Raw genomic sequence first — 25,942 nt, 5'->3', positions numbered from 1 at the left:
GAAACATCAATAATGAGAGAGTCATTGATCGGCTGCCTCCTGCACAACCCCCCTGGGGATCGAGCCCGCAACTGAGCATGTGATCTGACCAGGAATCGAACTGTGATCTCCTGGATTATAGGTCGATGCTCAACCACTGAGCCATGCCCGGCCGGGCTGGCTTTACTGTTTCACTTAGCTACTGTGGAACTTTTAAAATAGACTATCTAGGAAATACTTTTGAGTAGGGATTGTTCTGTAGGGACTGTCACCAAACTCCTTTTGATAAAAAAGAAAGCTGGCTCTCTGACTGCTCCAGACCAAAGATGTGAGAGAGCAGAAGGGGCTCAGAGCTTAAGTCCGCCCCGCTGCACACCCCATGCCAGCCTTCTAAATGTGCAGGTGCTAAAAAAGAGTATAATAGGAGTAGCTTCTTTTTGAAGCCGCTTCTTAAAATGCAAAGCACACATGTTTAAACCTGGTTACTAGTTTTTAAAATACTCAATATTCAAATGGAAATTCCAGCAACACCAGATTAGTAGATACATTATGCAACACCTGATGAAATCTCTTCAGCCCTTGAAAGTAACGCTGCAGAGACACAGCTAGTAACAGGGAGGGTGCACACAGCGAATCGGGGGGAAGCACAGATTGCTAATATGCACATACCAAACATCCAACATTTATATGAATGTATAGGGTACAGGACCTCAAAATCTCAGTTCAGGATTCTGACAGGGACATCAACATTATTTCCCGTACAAGCAGGCTTTAGGTAGAGACCGAATGTAAATGAGTGGTTACCAAGGGCTGGAGAGTGAGGGGTCTGGGGAGTGACCGCTAGTGGTGTTTCTTTGTGGAGTGATGAGACATTGTGGAATTAGATACTGGTGATGGTTGTGCAACTCTGTGACTGTTCTGAGTTGTACATTTTAAAGTGGTGAATTTTATGGTATTTGGATTATATCTCCATTAAAATAATAAAATAAAACACATTAAAAACAAACAAAAAAGCAGGCACCAAGCCTAGCAGGGGTGGGCACCACGGCTGTAGACCGTCTGACTACACTAGTGACTACTTTTTGATGTCCCAAATCTCTGGCCATTGTTTTTCATGGTTTTGTTAACTTCAACAGTGAGGGCAGAGTAATTCTTGGCGTGTAGTATTCATGTATGAAAAGTGGAATATAGTTGTCACATCCCCACCACTATTATTTAGTTTATTGTACAGTTCTGCTTTTTAAAAAATCAGTAGATTCTGTCGTCTTGGACATGTTTCAGATGTTTGCAGCCTGATCACAGAATTCCCCTGTATGAGTCAGTGGGGCCATCTCTAATTCTTCATGGAATATAAACTGGTGAAAAGAAAGCAACCATATGCATACATATAAAAACCTCAGTGGATGACAAATTTGCAAATTGTCCTTTTAGACCAGCTCTACATTGTCTCTAAAGTTGTCTAATCTATGATTTTCCAACTGTAATTCTTTTAAAAAATGTATGTTTTTATTGATTTCAGAGAGAGGAAGGGAGAGGGAGAGCTAGAAACATCAATGATGAGAGTCATTGATCGGCTGCCTCCTGCACGCCCCCTGCTGGGGATCGAGCCCACAACCCAGGCATGTGCCCTGACCGGGAATCGAACTGTGACCTCCTGGATCCTACGTCGACGTTCAACCACTGAGCCACGCCGGCCAGGCCCAAGTGTAATTCTTATACTACCTACATGGAGATGGATCATGGTTCTCATTTTTAAAAAGTGTTGTTTCTCAGTCCTTATTCTAAACCTCCTGATGAGGATGTTTGTGGTGGGGCTTGGGGATCTTCACTGTTAGCAAGCACACCGTGATCCTTTTCAGAGCGTGATTATTCAGCGGCCTTGCTATTTTCGTGATAACATAGTGGGTGGCCACATAAGTGTGACCGCGGAAGCCAGCCTGTGGCAGGCAGCCCCTTCAGGAAGCAAAGCAGCATCTTCCAGTCGGCTGCCCAGCTCAGAAAAGCACACTTCAAGCCTGAGCCCTTCGTGTTTTGAAATCCGCGTGGCTGTGCCTCCCGGGCAGCACATGCCAGGCTGCCCGAGTGACTGTTCTCTCACCCCTGCCTCTGTGCCCGACCCTTAGTATTCCGCGCGAGGCCCGGTTCTGACCCAGCTTAGTCTCGTGCAGGTGGTAACAGCAGTAAGCCCAGTAAGGATCTCTTTCCCCAAGCAAGTGCCCACACTGTCAGCGACCGTGGACCTCCGAGCTCGCCTCGTGGACATGGCTCCGCTTTAGGGTTGTCTGTTTCAGGGGCTTTAAATTTTGCTTTGCAGAGAAACAAGGGTGTAGCAGGAAAGGGCAATATTGAAGTGAAAAAATGACTTCTTATTTCTTGATGGATTATTAGCTCTCCTGTCAAGTTGAATACTAGAGCACTGCTCTCCACCAGGTGACTATTGCCGTGACTTGGATGCCCCGCAGGGTTGAGAAACAGTCTCTTTCTTCTGGTCTCAGCCATACATCTCCATATGTCACCTCATACACGCGCAGCCATAGATCGCTGTGTTTATCAGCCTTCCCTGCCTCCCGTGCCATCAGAAGCAGCCCCAAACTCCTTACTCTCTGTCCTGTTGCCTTATTTGATCTCCTTCAAGGCATTCTTCGTCGACTTTTATTTGTGTTTGCTTTTGTTCCTGTACCTGTATTGTCCCTATAGTGCAGGAGTAGGGAATGTCCTGCCCGAGGGCTGTATTTGGCCCGTGAGGTCATTTGGCCTGGCCCTGCCAAGACAACCGCAGGCAGAACTCAAAATTTAATAAACCCAGGAGGTTTTTTCATAGCTAATTTTTAAGTTGATAATTTTGTATGGCCCACGAATGATGTTATAAATATCCAAATGGCCTTTTGCAGAAAAAAAAGTTCCCCACCTCTGATGTAGTAGTCCCTCCAGAAGGGGAGCTCCATGAGGACCTGCATTCGGTGACTGTTCACTTTGAATCTCCTGGGTGGTGTGGAGAGGAGATGGAGATGGTCATGGGACTTCCCTTGATAGAGCACATCTCTGCTCCTGACTTTCTAACTTCAGTTGACATAAAGGAGCAGAAGAATGTACTTGTCTCCCAGTTCCCAGTCAGGGGTCTGGGTTTCCTGGAATTTTCCATCAAGAATATCCTGTGTTCCAGGTGTCACTTACAAAAAACAAAATTTCCACTATTCGGATACCAAAACCATACTCCAAAGTGTGATTCCAACTAGCCAAACCATTAAGCAATGCTCAGCCCTTCAAAAGGGATGCTGCTTAGTAAGGGTAGTGTGAGCTATCCTACGGGGCAGTCGCCGTGTATCTGTGAGTGGGAGGGCGTTTTAGGTATATTAAAGAGAGATTTGTGGCAGGAAGGTAATCTAGAATCTCACAAGAGCCATTTATAGATTATGCTTGCTTGCTCTCATCTGTGTTTATGGTGCTTGAATCCTCCACTTAGATATTTAACTTTATAGTATCAGTGCAGTGGGAAGTGTTTCTTGATAACTGCTGAGATGGTAGCAGTTGCTTTTCAGGCTGCTTAGGAAAGAAAAAGGAGAGGATTCCTTAAAGGAGTGCGATTAACCCCAAACAAACAGAAACTGAACTCTCACTTGCTGAGCAGTTTCTCTGGTCCTAGGACAGATTTTCTACCTGGAGATTTGGTAATTGTTTTAATCCCTGAACACAGAGGACATTTTAGCTCTTCATAAAGTCCAGCGGCTAATGTAGCTTGGCATCGGTCAGAGGTTCCGTAGCAATATTAGCCCCACGAAATGACTTGCTGTGTGCCTCGGGGCCAGCCTCTTAACCTCTCTGAACATCATTTCCCCATTTCTCAAATGGGGGAAACCCTATCTATTGTATTGAGTGATGGTAAGGAGAAACCAACGTAAATATAGTCCATCCTACCACATACTGTCCCTGGGACTTTATGCATGTTTCTTACTCCTAATCTTACCCCCAGTTTTCTTATCTAAAATAGGTTAAGGCTGGGCTTTAGGAGACTACCTGCCATTGAGATTGTTTGTGGCCCTGATGAGTTCATTAATTATTATATACTGAGTTCTCCCACTATTAATTATTGCCTTTTAGCTTAAATTCTTGAGAAATCTTTCTCCTGATCATATGAATTGTGCTATTTGAATATCTAGTTTAAGCTGGTTATAAAGTGACCCTTGAACATTCTGACATCGGTCTTATTAATTGGGGGGAGAATCTCTATCCTGATAGTTTTAGCTTCTGGTCATGAGTAAGACAGGGTTCTGAGCCAACAGTGTACCTCGCAATGACCTGAAGTAGGTTTTCACGGAACAGAAACCTGCCTGCCCCTAGGCTGATTGAGTAGGTCAGGAGGAAAGACAGAACCCTGCGTCTTAAGAGACACAATAAGTGGGCCCATGAACACTTCACTCCACGTGCCTCAGCAGGTAAGTGACAAGATGTGGGGGAACCTCCACATAGCTGCTTGCTTTCATCCCAAACGAATTCCTAAAATTTGGTGTGCACAGCAAAGAGACATCAACAGTTTAAGAATGAAAATGACTATTATTTATTAATTTCATCTAGAGAAATTTCAAGAGAGTTGTAATTTGCCAGAAGACTTTCACTGTTTGATTAAAGCTGTGACAAACAGTGCCTTGCCTAGGTTTATACCTAATGCATGTATTTACTGCTGGAAGAATCAGTGTCTTCAGGATGAGGCAGCTTTTATCTTGTGGAATTGCCTTACAATTTTCATTTCTGCTCTCAGAATGAATCCAATTTGCCTCAGTTCGGTAAATCAAAAACAATTTTGGTGCTTAGGGATTTGGATGTACATGTGGGAGTGGGATGCCTCGAAGCCCACCCTTCCCCTCTGGCATGTACATGTCTCTGGCTCTCCTTCCCCTCCTGGTGATTTGGGATCAAAACCTCTGAAGGGAGCCCAGCTGGGTATGGCTCAGCCGTTGAGCATCGACCTAGGATCCAGGAGATTGTGGTTCGATTCCCGGTCAGGGCACATGCCCAGGTTGTGGGCTTGATCCCCAGTCAGGGGCGTGCAGGAGGCAGCCGATCAATGACTCTCTCTCATCATTAATGTTTCTATCTCTCTCTCTCCCTCTCCCTTCCTCTCTCTGAAATCAATAAAGATATTAAAAAAACGAACAAAAAAACCACACACATAAAACAAAACAAAAGCAACCCCTGAAAGGACCATGAGCCTCCCTGTCTCCTGTGGGAAGCTTTCTCCTACTAGACCCTCAAGCCCTCTTCTAAGTAGGTACCAAATTGTTGCATTTTTCCATTTCTAATTGGTTAACTTTGATTTGCATGATGCCACTTGGGTCAAAGCACTGAAAGAAAAATTAACCAAACCCCTTGGTATTCTCCTATTCCTATTTATTAATTTTCCTGCTTTTTCAACCTCACAGGGAGCTTAGGTGGATGACATGGGAGGATGCTGAAGATGGAGAGAGGGTAGAGGGGAAATGTCATCAGGATTAAAACATACTGATGAAGAGGGAGGACCCTGGAGGCAGATGGCCTGGCTTCAAGCCCAGAGACATGGTCTACCAGTTGTCTGGCTCAGCAAGCGTTAGCCTTCCCTAGTTCCAGCATTCATTTATAGATTTATAAAACCAGGCATCTTGATGGTACCCAACCTCCTAGGGGTGTTTGAAGACCAAATGCGTTAATGCATGCAAATGCCTTTAAATTAGTACTTGGCATGTAGGAATGCCTCAACAAATGTTTGCTGTTAATTTTATAATTTTCACTTAATCCTCACAATCCTCAAAAATGGGCATTAATAATTTACACTTCAGGAAACCAAGCCTGATAGAGGTAAATTCACTTAGGAAGAACCACTCACAGTTGACAGGAGAGGTGGGATTCAAACCCAGGCCTGTCCAAAGCCCAGCTCCACAGGATATCACATGGCCAGCTGCCCCCACACACACCTTGTACCTGGCAAGCACAGTCAGTTCTGCAGGAGAGGTTTTGTGAATATGCTATCACTCTGAATACAAATTCATCTGCACTGTTTGCTCTGCTTGGAATAATAAAAATACCCAGAGGACTGTCCTTGTTCAATTTATCATACAGGTGAAGGTTAAGTAACTTAAATGCTGCTTTATTGCTGTATGTCAGCTTATAGCAGAATTAGGTTTTAGGTGTTCAGCTTTTTTATTAGTGCTACCAAACAAATTCCTTTAGTAATTAGAGTCTCTGACATAGCAAAGTGGATATTTGGCTGTTAGCTTAATTTTGAGGTTTGTAACACAAAAATGTAGCAAATGCTTCAGATATATTCTTAATGACAACGATTCACAGCTTTCAGTAGATGGCCTCATACATGTGATGCTCAGAGTTTGGGGTTTTATTTAATCACTATGAGATCCAGTATCCTGTGGAAGGAAATGTGTTTTATGCATCCTAAAATGCTACATAAGTGTCAGGTGTTATTTTTCAGAATCACCTTCTTACTTTGCCCATACAGTGAGGGCAGTGCCATTTTGCTATGGGACACGAGGTGCTCAGTAAATAACCATTGAAGGAATTACTCTCTCACTATTGTGCTCTGTATGTTTTGGCCTGGGAAATAACTTGTAAAAATTGTCTAATTCATATAATATAACTAGCTTATTGTAGGTTCAAAGTTTTAAACCCATGACATCTAAATAATTAGCTTATATAAAATGTCAATTCTTTAAAAGAAAAAAAAAGGAAAGAAAAGGTAAAATTAACTCAGATTGATTAATCATGCAACAAGGATTCTATAGTTTTGAGTAAATGCAAGACTCGATTCGGGCTCAGTAGATGAGCCATCTGGTCTAGACCACACTACACGCCTTAAGTGCAGGATGGGGAGTGAGTGGCCGTGGAATAATGTGCTTTGGTTGAAACTGGACATTTCAGCTGAAACAGATCCAGGTGCTGTTACGAACTTTGCTTTGGGAGTCATTACCAGCAGAAATAATAAAACATAAAATCAGGTTACTTAGAGGCTATGTATATAAGTTTAAAAATGCAAATCTATATATGACTTAGAGATATGGACACGAATAGGGTTAGGATGCCCCAAAGGAGGTAGTAAGGAGAAGGGCCACATGGCTGGGTGTAATGGTACCCAGGGGCCTTCAGCGAAAAATTGTAGGTCGGTTAATGTGTATCATGTATCATTATATTACTTATACTTTAATATCTTGATATTATAAATGCATTTCATTTTATTTTTTTATATGTTTTTATTGATTTCAGAGAGAGGAAGGGAGAGGGAGGGAGAGAGAAACATCAATGATGAGAGTCATTGATCGGCTGCCTCCTGCACGTCCCCTGCTGGGGATCGATCCCGAAATCTGGGCATGTGCACTGACCAGGAATTGAACCGTGATCTCCTGGATCATAGTAAGTCGATGCTCAACTTCTGAGCCATGTCAGCCAGGCAATAAATGTATTTTAAAATATGTAGCTATCTCTATGTTTTTTATTCCATAGGGGCCTCATTGGAAGAATTTTTCATTAAGAAATGACTATTATAATTCATTCTTTTTGCTTTATATCTTCAGCATATAACTAGTTCTCACAACTCCTGTTTTCCAATGACTAGCAATGGGGCCCATTAAATTGACTTTTGAGAAGCCCACAGTTGTTTCTAATGGCTTTCCAGATTTATGAACTGCTGTTTATATAAATGCATTTTGCCTCTTGGTCTCGGTGACCAGGACTTGATTTTTCACTCCCATATCTATCTTGAATTACTCAGGCCCTTTCAGAGCTCTTCTTTGCTCCTTTTGCCAAGGCCATTAATAAAGTAATTCTCAAGCCCCAAAGAGCAGCTAGAAATGTAAGGATTTCATGACTGAGCCTGGGTCAGATGGAAACCAGCTTAATGAAGAATAGATATGGCAACCCGCAGAGCCGCAGACATGAAAGAATTAGAATAATGACCTCCCTAATGTCAGACACTTGAGTGAGAAATAGTGGGTTGGTGAGAATCTGTAAAGACCCCCAGGCCCAGCACAGTGAGAAATTCTCCCCGCCTTCTATTGAATTACCTGAGTCCTGGGAAAGGGTACTTTCGAAATTTTAACTTCACGTGTCATGAAGCATCAGTTCTCCACCTGTAGTCTCATAGCAGGACCCTCTCTGGAGAAGCCTCTCATTCACCATGATCAGGGAATAAAGAAGCCCACGGCAGGAAGCCTCCTAGATCAGATTAATCCCAAACCTCAGGGGAAAGGGCCAAACGATGGTTCGAAATCCTTCTGGACTCAGTCAACATACAGACACTAGTGTTGCATTCTGGTCATGAAAACCACTGCTTTCCCCTGTAGTTTATTCTTCTAAATAAGCTTTTCTTATTCCTGATCTTACATGAAAAATAAACATGACGTTGTTTAGGATGCTGACCTCGCCTAAAGTGGTTTAGAAGAGTAAACAACATTCAGTGAGCAAAGTAAACTCACCAAATGTACTTGAACGTCTCGGGGAAATCCATTTATCCTAATGTTCACATTCGACCCTCCTATCCTGGGCCCATATATCACTACCTGCTCCCCCCAGAATGTTTTCTTATGCTTTCTATATCCGTGCCCTGAGAAGCAGCCCAGCGGGGCATTTTATTTTTGTTTCAATTCATCTGTTGGTTATAAATGGTATGAATTCTAGGATGTAATCAGGTTCTAGCAGTATAATTTTGATGAAACTGTTCAGCCATGGAAGGAGGAAATGTGATTCGAAGCTCAGCCCTGCCATCAGATGACCAGAGATGAAACTCAGTCCGAAGGAGGAAACTCAGAGCCCCAGATAACTCAGAGAATCCCAGAGAGGCAAGTGACCTTGGAAGTCATGTAGTATCATCACCTATCATGCAAAAAACCTCCCTATGTACTAGGCGTTGTCACAGGTCCTGTCAGAGCAAGGAGAGCGAGACACAGTCCCTGCCTATAAGGGAAGTCTTTGAAATAGATGCCATCATAGGGGAGACTAGAGGTTTGGAAGTTGTGTGGCTCCTATTAACGCCTCTACTAGCAAGTGTTCATTGCCTACTGTGTGCCAGGCGCTGCTGGGCACTGGGCACAGTGGACAGGGTTCTCCTTTCTCTGCACCCAAATGAACAAATAACATAAGTGCAGATTTTGAGTGGCATTAGGAGGGCTGCGGAAGGGGCTAACGTGGGAAGGGGGTGGTGGAATAGGGGTGGCATAGCTGCTTTAGAGAGAGTGGTCAGGAAAGGCCCCCTGGAGCCGCAACCTGTAAACTGGGACCCGAGGAGTGACAGGACTCAGCCAGGTAAAGAGCATCCTCTTTTGGGCAGAGGAAGTGTCCGTGCAGGTGGGTTTGGCAGGTCCAGGTTATGGAAGGCCAGGTGGCAGGAATTTGGGCTGGAGGGAGAGGGTGTGGGCAATACGTGCGAAGAGAGGGACAGGAGAGCAGCTAGACCGGGTCACACACCGCAGTGAAGCGCTTTAATTCCCCTTTAAATGTGTTTGTTGTTGGGAGGATATTCTGAAGGCAGAGGATATTTCATATGTGCCTGATGTGGCGGGTCGCCTTCATCGGTTTGTTTTTTCAAGTGTCTTAGCCCACTTTCTAGAACTTGGATAAAACCGTCTCATGTCTATCATGGGTGCTGTGGTTGTCTCCCCAGCATACCTTTTGCACCCTCCAGTATTTAGCAGCCAAGAAGTTAGGACGCAGTTGAATCCGGCTCCGGCTCCCGGTGCGAGCCCAGTGCAGTGACTGGCAAGCTTTTTCATAGAAAGCAGACAGGAGGCATTTAGGCTTGAGAGCAGGTGGTCAACTGCCTTTCTGGCAGGACAGCAGCCGTAGAAAATATGTAAATGAATGTGCACCAATGGGTGTGGCTGTATTCCAATAAAACTTTATTTATAAAAATACGCAGTGGGCTGGATTTGGCCCAGGGCCTATATAGCGTATCTATCCCTGGCCTCAGGCAATTTTCTCTGCTGAGGTAACGGCTTTAGTTAATTCTGACCTAAGGCACTGGAGGGCAGGACTCCCTGGGCTCTAAGGATGGTTCCCAGCATCTTGGAGGACATGTCTGCATTGGTGGTGGGGAGAGATGCTTTCTCTAGTACAGCCTGTGAACAAGAAAGCACTGACCCTGACAGCAGCAGGCAGCCATCTGATTCCTAGGGCCACCTCCCTCTGAATGACAGAGGCTGTGGCTGGGATGGCAGAGATCAGAAAGGAGTGGGATCCTTGGGGACGTGCCTGGGTTCTGAATTAACCAGCCCCGAAGCCTGTACTACCTCCGGACTGTTTGGGTAGGTGTTCCAATAATGTCTCCTATTGGTTACACCAGGCTGAGTTGAATTTTCTGCTACTTTCAATGGAAAATATCCCCAAATAGAGCATCTACTCTGAAATCATCAGTTATCTTTACTTCTTAATATGTGTAAGTGGCAGTTTGAGTAAACAGTTTCTAAAGGGCTGCAGGATATCTACAATACTCATCTCATGCCAACAGGTATCTTTGAGTGAAAGTCTGAATCAATGGCCCTAGAAGAGCTTAACTTCCAACAGGCTCCCTTTGGTGCGTGACCACGAGGTAATTCCATTAACTTTAATGATGGCGGTGCTGTACAAAATGGGCCCTGTTAATCTAGTCTTCCCTTTCTTTTTAGCATTAAATCTTATCTCGCAGCTAATTCTTCAGGGAAGGTATGTGCACTGATGCCATTCATTTCTTGGCCTTTATTAATATATGCAAGACTCTCTCTCTCAGAGAGGGAGTGCTAAGTGAGTACATTAAAAATGAATACAGGGCCCCATTTGTTGACTGTGAGAAAAACCCCAGAGTCAGGGACATCAATGGATTATTATTGATTGTTGCAAGATCCAATAAAATCATAAATATGGCTCAAAACAGTTACTGTGGCCACTTGAGCAAATTATCAATCTATAACTTGCTTGGGAGCCTGGACTCAGAGATGTAAATAAAGTGCCAGAGAGAGGAAAGTTGTATTTTAGGAAAGTGACAACCACAGCTGGGATTGAGAAATTTATGATTTAATTTTCTTTGCTATCTAATTGAGAATAACTATTGGGTTTCTAAAAAGTGAACTTTGATTTGGTTTAGGTGTCAGAAATAAACTGGAAATATGGCTCAGTTGATACTTTTCTGAAGGAGTCTGTCGGGAGGGGGGAAGGTGTTCATTGCAAGGAATGGCTTTCCTGGGTGACCTTCTCTCTTGCCTTCTGTGTTCTTATTTCCTGTGTTCAAATAATTGGATTATAGCTGATACTAGCTGGCTCTTCCCAGAGATTTGCTTTTTACTTTCTTTACCAAGTATGTCAGTTTCCCCCCATTTAGAAATAAATCAATTTGAAATGAAATCATTTTCCATCATCAAGTAAATGAGTCTCTCTAAAGAACATGAGGTCCTCCCTTTTCAATTCAAGCTTAATAAAATGCTTCCCTTACATGGAAATAGTAGGGAACTGTTGTCCTTTCAAGGCTTTTCATCCTTGGTGGGCTACTAGGCAGTGTTTGTTGTGTAAAATGTTTATAGATTCCTGTCCATATTCTCTGAAGATCCAGCCTGAAGTCAGACTGCTTGGTTTAAATTTCTAACCCACAGCAGGTTGGAAAAGCTGCTCGTAGCATCATATCATCCATTAGCCACTGTAGTAGCTGGTCGGAAGCCTGGCCTCAGCTGCACTTTGATGACAGCACACCGGTGGCTAGATTTTCAGGAATGGATTGGCTCATCTTTCAGCTCACTTCAGGAAAATAGAAAAGCAATTTGCACAAAGATAAAGGAGATTTCATAGCGATCTGTGCAGAACTGGTGAACACATTTCTCAGACAGTCAGCAAAAGCTTGAAAACCCAGCTGAGAAATGATAAATTACTGCTAACTGTCCTAATTATCCCCTGACATTCTGTTGAAACCTGACTAAATTTTGCTGAAACTCACAAATAGGAAAGAAATTTAATATTTAAATTATCCATAATATAAATGCGGGGAGAGAGAGAGAGAGAGAGATGGCCACAGCAGATGGGCTCACATTTAAATGTTTCCTGAGCAAGAGGTCAGGGTAGTGTGGGGGGAATGTGTTCAATAAATTATCATTTTAATTGCAAACCTAATTGATTATACTCAGTACGCTCATTAGGTTAAAGAAGACTGTGCGTCAACTGCCAAGGTCATTACATGAATAGACATGGTGAGCGTGTAATTTGTGATAATTTGATTTGTGAGCATCACATTTTCTGTAAACAGTACAAGCAACAGGCTAGCTTTAAAAGGTCACACCATGACTAAGTTTGTTGTTTGCTTGTATTTTAGTACAATCATCTTGTGCTAACCCATTTTTCATGTTTTATAGTCTTAGCTTTAGCTCATCCAGTGTATAAATCCATGGAAAATTTCTGCAGTGATGGCTAGCTTACTTTCTACCAGCTCTGTTATTCCATTTTTGGATAACTCTGGTTAGAAAAGTTTGATTTTTTTCATTTTAATTTTATTCTTCCTCCTCAGCCCCCTGTGAACCTGTAGTTATAGGACTGGAATCTTTGTCCTTTCGTCTCTCTCTCTCTGGAGTCTGGGCTGTCTGGAGTAATTCTGTACTTCCCTCCTTCCAAGAAACCTTGTAGGAGCTGGAAGAAGTGTACTATTCTTCCCCTGCGGCATCCTCAGTGCCTTTAACTGTTGACCGTTAACGTGTTTCTGCTGTCACCAGGCTCGGGCCCCACATCTGGGTGCCCTCTGACTGTGACCCTTCTGTCTTGTCCATGTCGCCTAGAATCACAGGGAGGCACCCAGATGGCAAAGGAGCAGGCGCTTCCCTGCAGACTTGGGAACACAGTGGGCTCTCAAGAAATGCTTGTTAGGTCCAAATGTTCTTGCTGCAGATGGAGATTGTAGGAAATGAATGGTTAAGAAGATCCCGTGAACATCACTGCTGGAAGGTGGACTTGTTTTCTCCTCAGTGGCATTTTGAAGACCACCACATCTAGGCGGTGATGCTGGGTCTTGCCATGTCCCTAGCCTCACAACCAACTGGTCATCTACAGAGCTGCTCTTTGATCTCACTGTGGACAAATGCTAACAATGGAATGAACTCTGAGCTCGTATTCTCAATTAAGTGGGTGCTTTGCACACCTAGGGTGTTTGCAGACACCAGCTCTTCTCATCTCTAAGACCCACCAAGCTTCCATGCCTTCCAGGAGGCATACAAAAGGCAGCGGGAACCCTGTGGACGCTGGGGTGATAATCAAAAGCATAACTTAGTGAAAAAGCAGCTAACTCCTTAAACTCAGGGGGTTGGAGGGATCCAAGAATGTTTCAAGGCTGAAAGCTTTGGGCTTTTCCTGTGGAAAAAGTACAGTAGACATTGTGCTTAATTTCAGGCCTCCTGACGCCTGTCTGTGGACCGCTCGGCTGCACTCCCGGGAACTGTTTTCCAGCTGGGCCCTCAGGGGCAGTTGGTATCACCAGCCCAAATTGACGGGACAACTCTTGAGGCAGGTCACCAAGAGCCATGTCCTCCACATCAGAAAGATTTTACTTCCAAAATGTCTCCCCTCACTCATAAGAATTGTTTGTTCTGAGGATTCAAAGTCCGGCTCCGTCACTGTTAGCTGCGTGGCTTTAGGCTAGGGGTTTAACTCTTGCCTGTGAAACTGGAGTGAGAACAGCGGCTCCTGTGTTGGATTTGGTGTGTTACATGAGGCCGTGGATGGAAACTTTCTACAGGGTGCTTGGCAAACTGTTTTATTCACCAGTCATTTATGGAGACCCTACTGCCTGCCAGCTTCTGCTCCAGCTTTTATGGTGACAGCCGGGTGTTGTCCCTGCCCTCAAAGAGCATTGTCTTGCTCCCTTCGTCACTATTGCCCAGCAGCTCCCCTGTCAGTCACCCCTGCATGAAGAAAGGCTGCTTAGAGACTGGCAGGAAAGCCTGCAGAGGGGTTCCAGTGGACTGCAGTTTTCTTTCAGTCCCCAGAGTCGCCCTGTTAATGGGCCCAGAATTCTTATTGATGGTAAGCTCATTGGTTTCCAAGCAGCCTAAGCAAGGGAGTCCAATGAAACAGAACGTGAAACAGTTCACGCTGGAAACACTGAAGTCTTCCAGGTGACCCTGGCGGGTGGGAGAGTGGATGCTCCCTCCAGATGCACAGGCTGTCTGCAAAGCGTGGCCCCTAAGACGGGCCTGTGCTCCAGGAAGGAGCCTTATGTTATGTTTGGATTCCTAACAAAATGGGAGGAAAAGTTATTTCCCCCATGGCCCATCCAAAATGGAACATTATTCTGAAGTTAAATTTGCATAACAGGAGGTGGGGATTGTCTTAACCTCTGAAGACCAGGTGTAGCCTTAAAACAGGCCCACAATTCACTGGAATTCATTCCAACCAGCTGTTAAGTTTTACCCCCCTCCTCCCGAAGCTAAGTTAGAGTTAAGAAACTTAGAGATTGAGAGTTAGGGGTTGAGATTTGAGAATTTAAAAGTTTAGACTTAAGAGAGTCAAATCTCAAGGTAAATTTAAGAAAGCGAGATTGGAAGTTTAGCTAGAATTGAGTTTGAAGTTAAATTTTAAATTTGATGAGGTTTTGCTGTGGGCTTTTTGCCTCTGTTAATGCGCTAGATTTCAGGTGTGGCTTCCTGGTGCCGCAGCTGATTTCTGTTACCCTGGGCATGACGACCAGAGAGAGAGCGGAGCTGGGAACACTCAGGGTTCAGACGTGTCCGGGCCCTCTCGGTGGGAAGTTTCCCCAGCAAAGTCGGGGCTTGAAGGCCGTGCTGCTCCCTCAGGAGTGGACCCCAGGCTCCCTCCTGCTCCACCCGCAGCCATCCCCACCTCCGCCTCCTGGAACCGACCCTTGAGAACATTTGTTACAAAAACGCTCCACCATCTGCTGTGCTCCGGAGGCTTCGTGGCTGGAACACAAACAGGTATTTGGTCAAAGTAATTTAGTGAGTAGACAAGTGGAAGGAAGGGAGGGAGGGTTGCAAAATCATGTGTCAAGTTCCGTGCTTTCCTCCCCCTTGGCCCTCGGAGCCTGAAGGGACAGTGCCAGGCCTCCTCAGTGTGGCCCTCTGTAACCAGTTTCGGCTCCAGTTTATCAGAGGGCTTTATGGAGAGATGCTTGGGGCTGTCACTTGACTTGTAGACAGAAACGGCGTGGATGGTGCTGTGCCCCCCCCCCCCAAGAGACTCATGCTGGACTTGATACCGGTTTGCGGCAAAAGCACCCTCCTTAACTAGTTTTTTGAGGTATTGCGTCACCAGAGCTACGGAAACAGTGTGTTCCTCTTATGAGGTGAGGCCTGGGATTTTTCCCCCTTTTAAACTCCAGGGAAGAATGCTCTCTTTTTTCAAATGGTGCCAGTAGAACTTCAGTGGCGATGTGCTGTCCAGTCCCAGTGGACTCTGACATGGGCTGTCTGGATTCCGAGAGAAGTGTGGCCTTTCCTAAAGGCACTGATGGCTACCTAATCTTTCAGTAACTATCATGAGCATCTCTTGGTATTAGCGATAATAATGCTCTACATTTATTTACTAATTTACAGTGTGTAAAGTGCTTCATGTCACAGGGTTTGAATTATCTGTGTGAGACAGAATGGCACAGGGTAAGAAGGCTTTGGAGCCAGAATGCCCGGGTTAAAATTTGGGCTCGACTCCCTCACCAGCTGGGTAACCCTGAGCATGTTGTTTAACAAGCGTAACAGGGAGACAGTGATGGTGCCTGACTCCTTAGAGTGGTGATGGTGACCGTATTGTTAAGGGAAGCACAGGACTTTTATCACGGTGCCCAGCATATGGTGGGCCTCAGCCAATGTTAGCTATCACCATCTAATTATTAACTCTCAATATTATCAGTAATGTTCCCAACGTTATGTGGTCGGTATGTCACCAGGAATCTTATCCTTGTTTAAAGGGTGAGGTGACTGAGGCTCAGAGGGAAAAGTGACATGCTCAAGAGCTGGAATCCAGTCTGAGGCACGACAGAGCAGACACTCAAACCCATAACATCTTATAGACCGAGAAAATGTTGGCAGAATCCAACTGGACCTGCTCCCACAGCCTGGTTTCTGAAGCCGGAGCCTCACCAGAATGTGGCCAATTGGCTCAGCTCCCAGGAGCAGCTTTTAAACCTAAACCTTCGTTGTCTGTGGCCAAGGAGAGGGGAAGCTGGAGGCTTTCTTCTAAACTGGGCAGGTGGAAAAGCCTGGAACTGGTGTGCCAGGTGTCAGCAATTCCCCGATTCTCAGGCTGCATAAATACCTTTCTTATAGTAAAAATGCATTTCACATCGACACGATTTTAGAATGTTCATACCACTGTTTTAATACAGTGCACATATAACCAGTTTTACCTTTTAAAAATTCTCAGTCACCGGCCTAAAAGAGCCTGTGATGGACACTAACGAACATTATCGATTATGCACTTCGTAGGGTGCTGCTCTGAGCTGTGGATTGAGAAGCTCACAGGTGTTTGCAATCCTGTGGGAAGGAGGGAAACACATAAGTAACCCCACGCAGGACCAGCAGCGAGTGTGGGTGCAGGGTGCACAGGTGGGTTTCGATGGCTAGGATGTTCCCACGGGGAGCTTGCTCAGGAAACTGTCCCACAAAGACGAGGGCAGATGATTAATTATCCACATGAAACATTAGGCGCAGGACCCACCAGTAGGATTAAACAGGTTTGTTTTTAGCAAGTTATCATTTTATTAATAACTTAGACTTCTTACGGGTAGAATCATTCAATCCAGTCTTTGAAGAAAGATAGCATCAGCTTGAATGAAGTTGGTAATTACGTGATAGATTCATCATTACGGCATCTTCGTTGAAACATCCTCAGTCCTGTTGCCAGATTTGGGGCGTGTATCTTTATTTTTCATTTAAATTTTATTTTTCAATGACAGTTGACATACAATATATTAGTTTCAGGCATACAACACAGTGATTAGACATCTGCATACCTTACGGAGTGATCACTCCGTAAGTCTAACACCCATGGTACCCATCGGACACCATTCACAGTTATTGCAACATTGTTGCCTTTACTCCAGACACTTGCAGAGTTGCGGTGAGTTCCGCGTGCTCCTCTGTGCGGTAACTGGCGTGTCGGCGTCTGTTGTACAAGCAGCGTCTGTTTCGGGCGCCGTGCTTCTGCTGTGCCTCACCATAGCTCTGCCAAAACCTTTGGAAGACGGGAAAATAGGGACGCACCAAGCAGCTTATTCTGTGTAAAAACTCCAATCAGTGTTTTAATATTTTTATTAATTTCTTTTATATTTTAATTTATCTTTATTGTTGAAAGGATTGCAAATGTCACTGTTTTTCCCCCTTTGACCCCCTCCACCAGCACCCCTCTATGCCTTCCCCACACTATTGTCTGTGTGCATGGGTTACGCATATAAGTCCTTATGTTAATCCCCCCCCCTCCACCCACCCCCGCCTTCCCTCTGAGATTCCTCAGTCTGTTCCATGCTTTTATGTCTCTGGATCTATTTTGTTCATCAATTTATTTTGTTCATTAGATTCCACATATGAGTGAGATCATGTGGCACTTGTCTTTCTCTGATTAGCTTGTTTCTATTAGCATAAGACTCTCCAGGTCCCACCATGCTGTCTCAAATGGTAAGGGAAAGGGATCCTTCGTTTTTACAGCTGCATAGTTTTCCATGGTGTAAATGTCCAAGAAGATGCTTGATATGATTTCAGTCTTCTTGAACTTGTAGAGACTTGTTTTGTGTCCTAACATGGGGTCTACTTTGAGAATGACCCAAAGAATCACTTGAGAATGCCTATTCTGCTGCTGTGGAGTGGAATGTTATGTAAATGTCAATTAAATCCAGCTGATGTAGAGTGACTTGCACAGGCTGAAAAAAACCTTCTGGAGGACTCTAAGGAGGAGATCGAGAGCAATACAGTCACAGTAGGGGACTTTAACACCCCACTGACTTTACTAGATAGATCTTCCAGACAAAAAATCAACAAGGAAACAGTGATCCTAAATGACACCCTAATCAGTGTGTTTTAAAACCCAGGTACTCTGAATTCAAGGATAAATACTAGTTTTTGCCGTATGTTTTGGCCACTGGCTGTTTGCTCCAGAGTCTGGGAGTAATGGCTGTGTAGCGGTTTTCTGAAAATCCTGACTGGTGTCGGTCCACACTTACAATGACACAGTAGTAGGGAAATAATTTGATTTCAGTGGAGACCTTATCCATTGATCCAATTGAAATATTCTACACATTGATTTTAGCATTAATATTTCTTTATATTAAAACTGGCATCTGTATCCCTTTGGGAAACTTAATTATAAAGGCAATTCTTAAATGTACACCACTAGGAAAACAGAATATAAGTCACTCAGGGCAGTGGTGCGCCTTTATCTGTGAGGTATTGATGGCAGGCCAGATCTCATCCATTTAGCTTCAAAGTAACTTTGTGTGGAAACGAATAATAGTACTGACTTCTGGGGGAGAGCAGCAGGGAAGAGAGCAGTGAACTCTGGGCTTCCTGCTCCGTGTTCTCACCCCACACTGGCTCATCCTGAGACCTGGGACAAGTCATCCACTGTTCTGTTCCTCTCTCCTTTTCTTCCTTCCCATTTCATCTCTTTCTCTTACTGCCTTTTCCCTACATATGTTAGAACTTCGTCAGTTGCAAGTAAGAGGAAACCCATTTGGGCTAAAACAAATCGAGAATTTATTGAGTCATATCATTAGAGAGTGTAAACAGAGTCCCTGATTTCAGGTACGGCTTGATCCAGGTGCTTAATGGCCTCAGGACCCAGTGTGTGTCTCTCTCCCCTCTCTCTCTCTGCCTCTTTCTCTGCATTAGATAAAAGCAAAGGGACAAACATGAGCCTAGATATAGAGATGGCAGTAGTCAGCTGAGCATCTGGACTGACACACAGGTCCACGAAAAGAGCAGCAGGGAGATAAGCGCCTCCTGAGAAGGTCTGGAGTCTACTCATAAAGACTCAAGAGCCAGCGTCTGTTGTCTGAGTTGAATTCAGAAAGCATTGAGGACACACTGAAGGACTGAGGAGGAGACTGAGATGGAGAGAAAGGTAGTGCCCAGAAAATAGCGAGATAGGCACTGAAAAGAACAAGATATCTGCATGAGATCATGAAAGAGCCAGGGTGAGGCAAATGAATGCGTAAGAAAGTGATAAAGAAGAGTTCAGTGCAAGGCACCTTTAGGTGACAGAGTGTGGTACAACCCAACAGAACCTAGGCTTCTCTCAGGGTCATCGACAGTTAGGCCAAATCAGGTTAAACACAGGGAGCAAATGCTGGGTGAGACATCTCTACCTGAAAAAGACCTTAGTTCTTTATATAAATGCCAAAATATCATGAGCAGTCTGTATAGTATTGGGTTTTACCCTGTAAGTTTAAATATAGAAAGGACATGATGTTCTGTTTGCAAAATCAGGCAAATCTATGAAATCTCAGTCATCCATTGACTTAATATCTGCTAAGCACCTGCTGCGTGAGACCCACTGTCTACACAGCCTGGTATTTTGTATTCACTGCTCAATGAAACAGATATGGTCCCTCATCTCATGGGGCTGACAGTCTGACAGTCTGCCAACCCCCAAGTTTACCTGTATAGTTCATCTTGATTCTTAAGGATTGAACTCATAGAAGGATTATTTCTAGGAAAGAACCGAAAAACGTGATCAACAACCCTATTCAACTCCAAACTCCTTCTCTCCACACTACTATATGTTTAAATTTTTCCCCATAAAATATTATTTCCTGGAAACCTTTGTCCTTGATTTATGGAAAAAGTTTTATATAACTATCTTCAAAATGACTTAATAAGCCAGCAGACTTACCCCTGCTTTAATATGCCAATAGATCACTTAAGTGTCATTTGATAAACCATTTGGTCAACAAGAACCTTTTCATTGTTTTCCTCAAGTGGCCACTGAGCCACATAACACCACCCCCGGTCTTTGCTCATGTTGGTCCATCTGCTTCCTGCTGGTGTGTGTTATTAATTATTTCTTCGCAGAGTATTAGCCGAGAGTTATCACGATGCGGTAATGGTAGAGACTCACAAAGATAAAATGCTCTAATTAGGGAACAGAGTTGAGGGGTAGGCAGTTTCTAGAGTTGCCTGAGATCTCATAAGTGAGCGCTGGTTCCCGGCATGTGCGTGCATATAATTTGAGACGCTGACTGCTTGCTTAATAGGAAACAATACAGTTTCTCTAAATGCGTTGTAAGATTTCACAGCTATTCATTTAATAGCTGATTTAAATGAGCTAGTAACTGATGAAAATCCACAGGAAATAGAATTAGAAATCACTTTAACTATAGCACCCAGGGGAGGTGGCCCCACAAGCATTCCTGCGGTCTCTGCCTCGCATAGGCGAGGAGCTCCCTGGGATCTCATTGGGGCGATGTTGAGAGTTTCTTTCCTGATTGCAAAGATAACACTTGTTTATTGCAGGGATTTTGGAATATACAATAAATAAATACATATATAAATATATAAAGCAGGAAACCTAATCCAGCCATGGTTTAATTCTTATTTTGGCTAACCTCTTTTTTAAAACTAATACAAAAAAAAAAAAAGCCTTCATAGACTATGAGGATTTCTTATTACTTCTCAGTAAAGATTGAAAACACCAACAGCATAGAAACAAAGCTTTGATCAGGTTGTCCTACCCATCCTCTGCCTGACCCTGCCTCTGTGTTATCCTTGAGATAAATGAGTTCTCAGTCCAGGGAAAACCAGTCTGTCTATCTCTCTGTCTTGGTGTCTGATGTTTGTGGAGAGGAGCACCTCACTTTGATATAAAGCTATCTGGGAAATTGAACACAATTTGTTAAAACGAAAGTGATGTGAAAATGGAGAGAGAGAGAGAAAGGGAGGGAGGGAGGGAGGGAGGGAGGGAGGGAGGGAGGGAGAGGGAGAGGCGAGGATGGCAGGTAGGAGGTTCCATCGCCCCTGAGGGAGACCACCTCCGAGGACCGCAGCCCCAGTGCAGATGTACTTTCTGTTGAGCCATCATAGTGAGGTCTCCCTTTTTATTTAGTTACAGATTGTGGAACATAATTTTTCTTTTTGCAAAATACAAGCTTCTTTGCACTGTACTTTGGTGTCTCAGTCCCCAGCAGGCCTAGCCCTCAGGGGCCCTACAAAGCCACGGTGGGTGAGGGAGCTCTTGGGAGTGACGCTTGTCTCACATAGTCACTGCAAAACCCTTTGTTGATGGAGTAAAAGATAACCTGAGCATGAAACATCAGAGTCCTGCTCTGAGAACCAAAGCTGAGACCTTGCTCCATTTCCTAGATGCCAGCCAACGCTTGGAGTCAGTCTTTGTCATGGGAAGTTCGCCGTGTCATACGTCGGCAGCCAAGCGGAGTTGGCGCGAAAGCTGCCTACTGTGCTCTCAGAGGCATCCAGGGAGTCCAGGTTCCCCTCCTGTAACAACCCCCTCCGCTCGGCTGGGCCAGAGGGGCCTGACCTGTGGAGAATGTTGGTCTTTCCTAAACGGGAGCCACGGAAGGCAGAGAAAGTCACCGTTTATCTGTTTTCTCACATCCTAGGTACTTCATATTCACCCACTTGCTCAAAACCCCCTTAAGGCCTAAGTCTAAAGGCCTGAGGGCAGACCCTCTCCATCACCCCCACCTCAAGCAGCCCCTCCATGGGGACAATCTAGGGAATGCTTAGCACACGCATTCGCGTTCATCAACCCGAAAGAATGCGTGCTGCCCACGCAGGTAGGAAACCTGTCTCAAAGGAGCCTCCAGATGCCACCTGGCCTTTGCTTGTTGGGCGTTGGCCCTGTTCCCTCCTGCCCGGGGCCTGAATGCCCGCTTCCCCCATCCTGGAGCACGTGTCCTCCTTCCTCTGCCACTCCTCACGTCGAAGACTTTCGCTTAATTTCAAGGAAGTCTGCCCTCATTTCACAGGTGTTTGCTACTTTATTTCATGGTCCTTATCTCAGTTTGAAACTCTAGGCAAATGTGTAATTATTTTATTAAAATCCATCTCCTGCAGTCGGCTGTAAGCTCAGGAGAACGGGGCCACGTGTATCCCCAGCGGTCAGCCGAGGGCATGGCACACAGAGTGAGTTTAGAAAACAGCCAAGTGAATGAGAGATGCTGTGATTGTAATATTTAGAGTCTGCTTATTTAAAAAATAACATTTCACACGTTTTCTTTATTTGATTGTGTGATATATATAAACCAACAATAGATTCTATCAGGGCATAAGAGATAGGAAAGAAATGAAAGAATAGAGAGGTGGGGGAGAAATTCATGAAGCTTCTTACATTTTTAATCCTACTTTTAAAAGGTAAAGTCAAATATGTTCTCAAGCTGCTGCTGCATTTTTAACAAAGGTAACTGGAGCATTCAGCTCTAAAGGTGACCTGCAGGATCTCTGGTTCGGCATTGGCGGCACCTGTTAATTTCACAGTCTCCTTTTCTTCCAGGCGCCCAGGGAGAGTCAGAGCCTCACACTTTTTTATTTGAAAAGCTCATATACGTTCCCTATAAACCTCCCAGATGTAAGAAATAATTACCCAGGAGACAAAAGAGCAGGGCTCCTACAGTCAGATATTCGTTCAAGAATCTACATGAGGCGTCGTTCTGTTGTGGGTCGGATTAGAACTTGTTCCCTCTTTCAAAATATAGTTCAAGTTACATTATTAAAATGCACCATATGGCGTCTTTGTGTAGAATATCAAAAAATAGGGCTTTACATGGGCAGACTTCTCTAGTACCCCCAATTTTTAAATTTTCCTTAAAATGTTCCTTCACTTTGAAAATATGAGTAGGCCACAGAGGAGAAACGCCTTGTGAATTTCTTCAAATAGCCCCCAACTCTTTTAAATTACTACAAAAGCAACTGAGCATTTTTAGTGCCAGATCGATGACGGGGGGGGGGGGGGGGAGTGCATATTAAGCTTTCCTTATTAATTAGAGGCAGTGAGAAAAGAGTCATCCTAGCTCATTTATGAAAACAAGTAAAGCTTGGAAATGAGTTAGCGATAGAAGACTAGGTTTGTGTTCATGTTGGACGTCATTGGCTTGGAAGTGTTAAAACAACTAATTAGTGGTGGGCTGCAGAGAAGGGGGAATTCACAAGGTTTTAAATGTGATTTCAAGGTAGGCTTGGAAAACCATTCGAGAAAACTCTCCAGAGAAACGATTCTGCTTTTGCCCCACGAGACAAGCAAGATGAACTAATAGATCATTCTCGCCTCTAATTCTCAACCTTGTTCACAGCCAGGCTCATTTATACCAGGTGAATGATGATCTGGGTCACCACCAGAAGTAGCCGGTATGGTGAAAACTTTTACAGAGTTTCAGAAAAAGATATGTATTAGACTCCTCTCTCCTACCCAGAGTCCCTTGAGCTCCGAGGGAGATCCATTCACAGCCGTCTGCAATACAGCAAAGGGAATGACTCTTTATAAGATCACAAGGGGAGAAGAAAATTGAGGGGGGTTGGAGAGAAGGTGGCCTTTTGAATTTTAATCCTTCTTTGTACATCTAATTGTTCCTGACCATCCTTCTACAGGTAGAGTGCCCATGAGTTTTATTTGGACAATTTCTTCCTTCTGGGAACTACTCAGTTATCTTAAGGGTATGGGCATTTTGAGTACTTTTTTCTTTACTTCTGGACAGAATGATCCTGTCTGGTTTTCTCAGGAAAAGTTAGCTTGATACAACGTCAGCGTGGGCAGTCATAAACTATTACAGGGGAGGAAAGACTTTGCCCCTACCCTCCTGAGTACTGTGTCTGCACCTGAGAATTAAATTGATACAGGAAAAACAGGAGAAAAGTATACAATTTTTACTTGATGTTCATATTTTTACATGTATACAAAGGCTTCCATGTATTTAAAAATGAAGACTCAAAGAAGCAAATAGGCCTGAATGCTTATATACCGTTTTAACAACGAATGATAAATTGTGAAGACATGACAGGACAAAGAAAAATGGGGTTTGTCCAGGGGCAGTAAATTGTGGGAAAGTGACAGGAAATATACGGGGGAAAATAATGGGCTGATTTGTAGGATTCTTTGTACAGATTCAATTCAGCATTAACTCCCTATCTCTTGTTATAAAAATATTCTCTCATTGTAAAAATGTTCTCTTCTTCCTGGAGGGGGGGGGGGTGCACCTTTCTCAGTGGAGATCACAGAGAGCTTCCTGCATTTACAATTTCTCAATTTTTTTTAGCTAAAATAACATGCCAAACTGGCATATTTTGGTATGGCACGTTTTAATCCCCTTCGCTGTGTGTGATCCATAATTGGCAGTGTTGGCAGGGAACAAAGGAAGAGGTATTTGTTTTAAAAGTTATTTCCTTTTCCTTGCCTTCTCTCCCTCGCCTCCCTCCCCCCTCCTAGCTTCCTCTCCTTCCTTTCCCTCTCTCTCTCCCTCTTTTTTTCTGGGAGGGAGTGATGTGATGTTACGGGAACCAAGGCCCTATACATTTATCACGGATGTCAGATAGGTTTCATCTTGAGTCCCATCTCCGAAAGATCCATCGCAACTACCTGGAGAACTGTGCCGTGAAGGATTTTGAGGTTCAGTCTGCGGTCCGTGGGGGAGGGAGCTGTGCTCTATTAATAATGTCTGCCAGGGGCAGGTGCCAGGTACGTCTGCTCATCCTGCTGTGGCCACACTATTATCTCAAGTCCCACGGACACTTTATTTTCTGACTATTTATTATAATAGCCTTTAATCAATCAACCAGAGTCCTCACAGCTAAGGAACGTTTTGCGAGGTCAGACTCATTGCCCTGAGATGGGAAATGTCAAATGGTAGAGATAATCAGAACAAATAAAATTGCCTTTTGGCATATTCTAAATTGTGTACATAGTTGTTCATGGTACAACACAAACTTCCTTTACTCATTTATGCTTTTATTTCAGGATAGGCATAAATTTATTTTTTATTTAAGCCACATAGTTTATTACTTCCTATATAAGTGTAATGGTGTATTTAAAGCAACACTTGTGATTCTCCAAGGTTTTCCAAATAACTCCCATGTCTAGAGTTTTGAGAAATATTCTACTGGCCGGTGTAGATAAAATGGAATTCTATACTATTTGGAAGTAAGAGTTCTTGGCGTTTGAAATGGAGATCATTTAGTTTTTGCTGGGCACATCTGAAGTCGCCAATGTGAGTTTACTCCCCAGATGTCAAATTAACACGACTCCTTTCCATGTCCGGAAGCTGCACACCCTGCTTAGCTGTCAGAGTTAGAGCCGGCAACTCTGCAGCGCCTCTGGGCACAGCCACCTCGGGCAATATGTCCCAAAAGATTTTTGAAGGCAAAATTTATTTCGTTGTCCCTATAAAGGAGACTCTACTTCTTTCTAATACCTATCTGCTTGCTCCAGGTCCTGATTCAAGTTTATTACTAGATCACAGACCTCAGCATATGTGGATTGGTGATAGGGAAGCCCGATGCTGATGGCCCTGCTCTTACTCCTACAGTTAGGGACAACGCTTAAAGCTGGTGTTGAACAAGACTGTGATATGTACGTAGCCCATGGAATCTGCCTCTGCCCAGCCCAGTTGTGCTGGGTATTAAATAAGACCGTAATCTTTATTCTGTCCTTCTGTATTCCCAGCACCTAGATGAGTGTAATAACACTCATGAGAAGCCTGTAATAGAGCTTGGCAAGTAATTGCTGAATAACTGCTTGCATATTTTCATAAATGTGTGTTACTGGTGGTAGCCAAAGCTGTGTGCCTTGGTCACATCCCCTGGAACTCACCAAGTGCATCCGGAGGCCAGTCTATTACAAGCGCCGACTCTTCCCCACTTAGGGAATTTCTCACTACTGTGGGGAACAGGCCTAGGGTGCTGGGGAATTAATGCCTCCCCAGGAGTGGCCCTCAGCCAATGACACGTGGGAGCTGGAGGGTAAGTCTTCCAGCTTCCTTGCCCTTTGCTTGGGAAGCTGAGGTGTGTTCCAGGCTGAGACTCCCCAGTGGATTGAT

At 44.2% G+C, this 25,942-nt stretch overlaps 1 protein-coding gene across 1 annotated transcript in view; it reads left to right on the top strand.

Annotated features, from left to right (window-relative positions):
* Positions 1-25,942, top strand: part of FHIT (fragile histidine triad diadenosine triphosphatase) — a 1,229,373-nt gene that overhangs the window by 1,009,984 nt on the left and 193,447 nt on the right. The window lies entirely within an intron of this gene.

The sequence above is a fragment of the Miniopterus natalensis genome, chromosome 15 (assembly GCF_054644295.1).
Source record: "Miniopterus natalensis isolate mMinNat1 chromosome 15, mMinNat1.hap1, whole genome shotgun sequence".
Lineage (NCBI taxonomy): Eukaryota > Metazoa > Chordata > Mammalia > Chiroptera > Miniopteridae > Miniopterus > Miniopterus natalensis.
The sequence above is the reverse complement of the archived record's forward strand: the minus strand, read 5'-3'. Positions and strand labels throughout refer to the sequence as shown.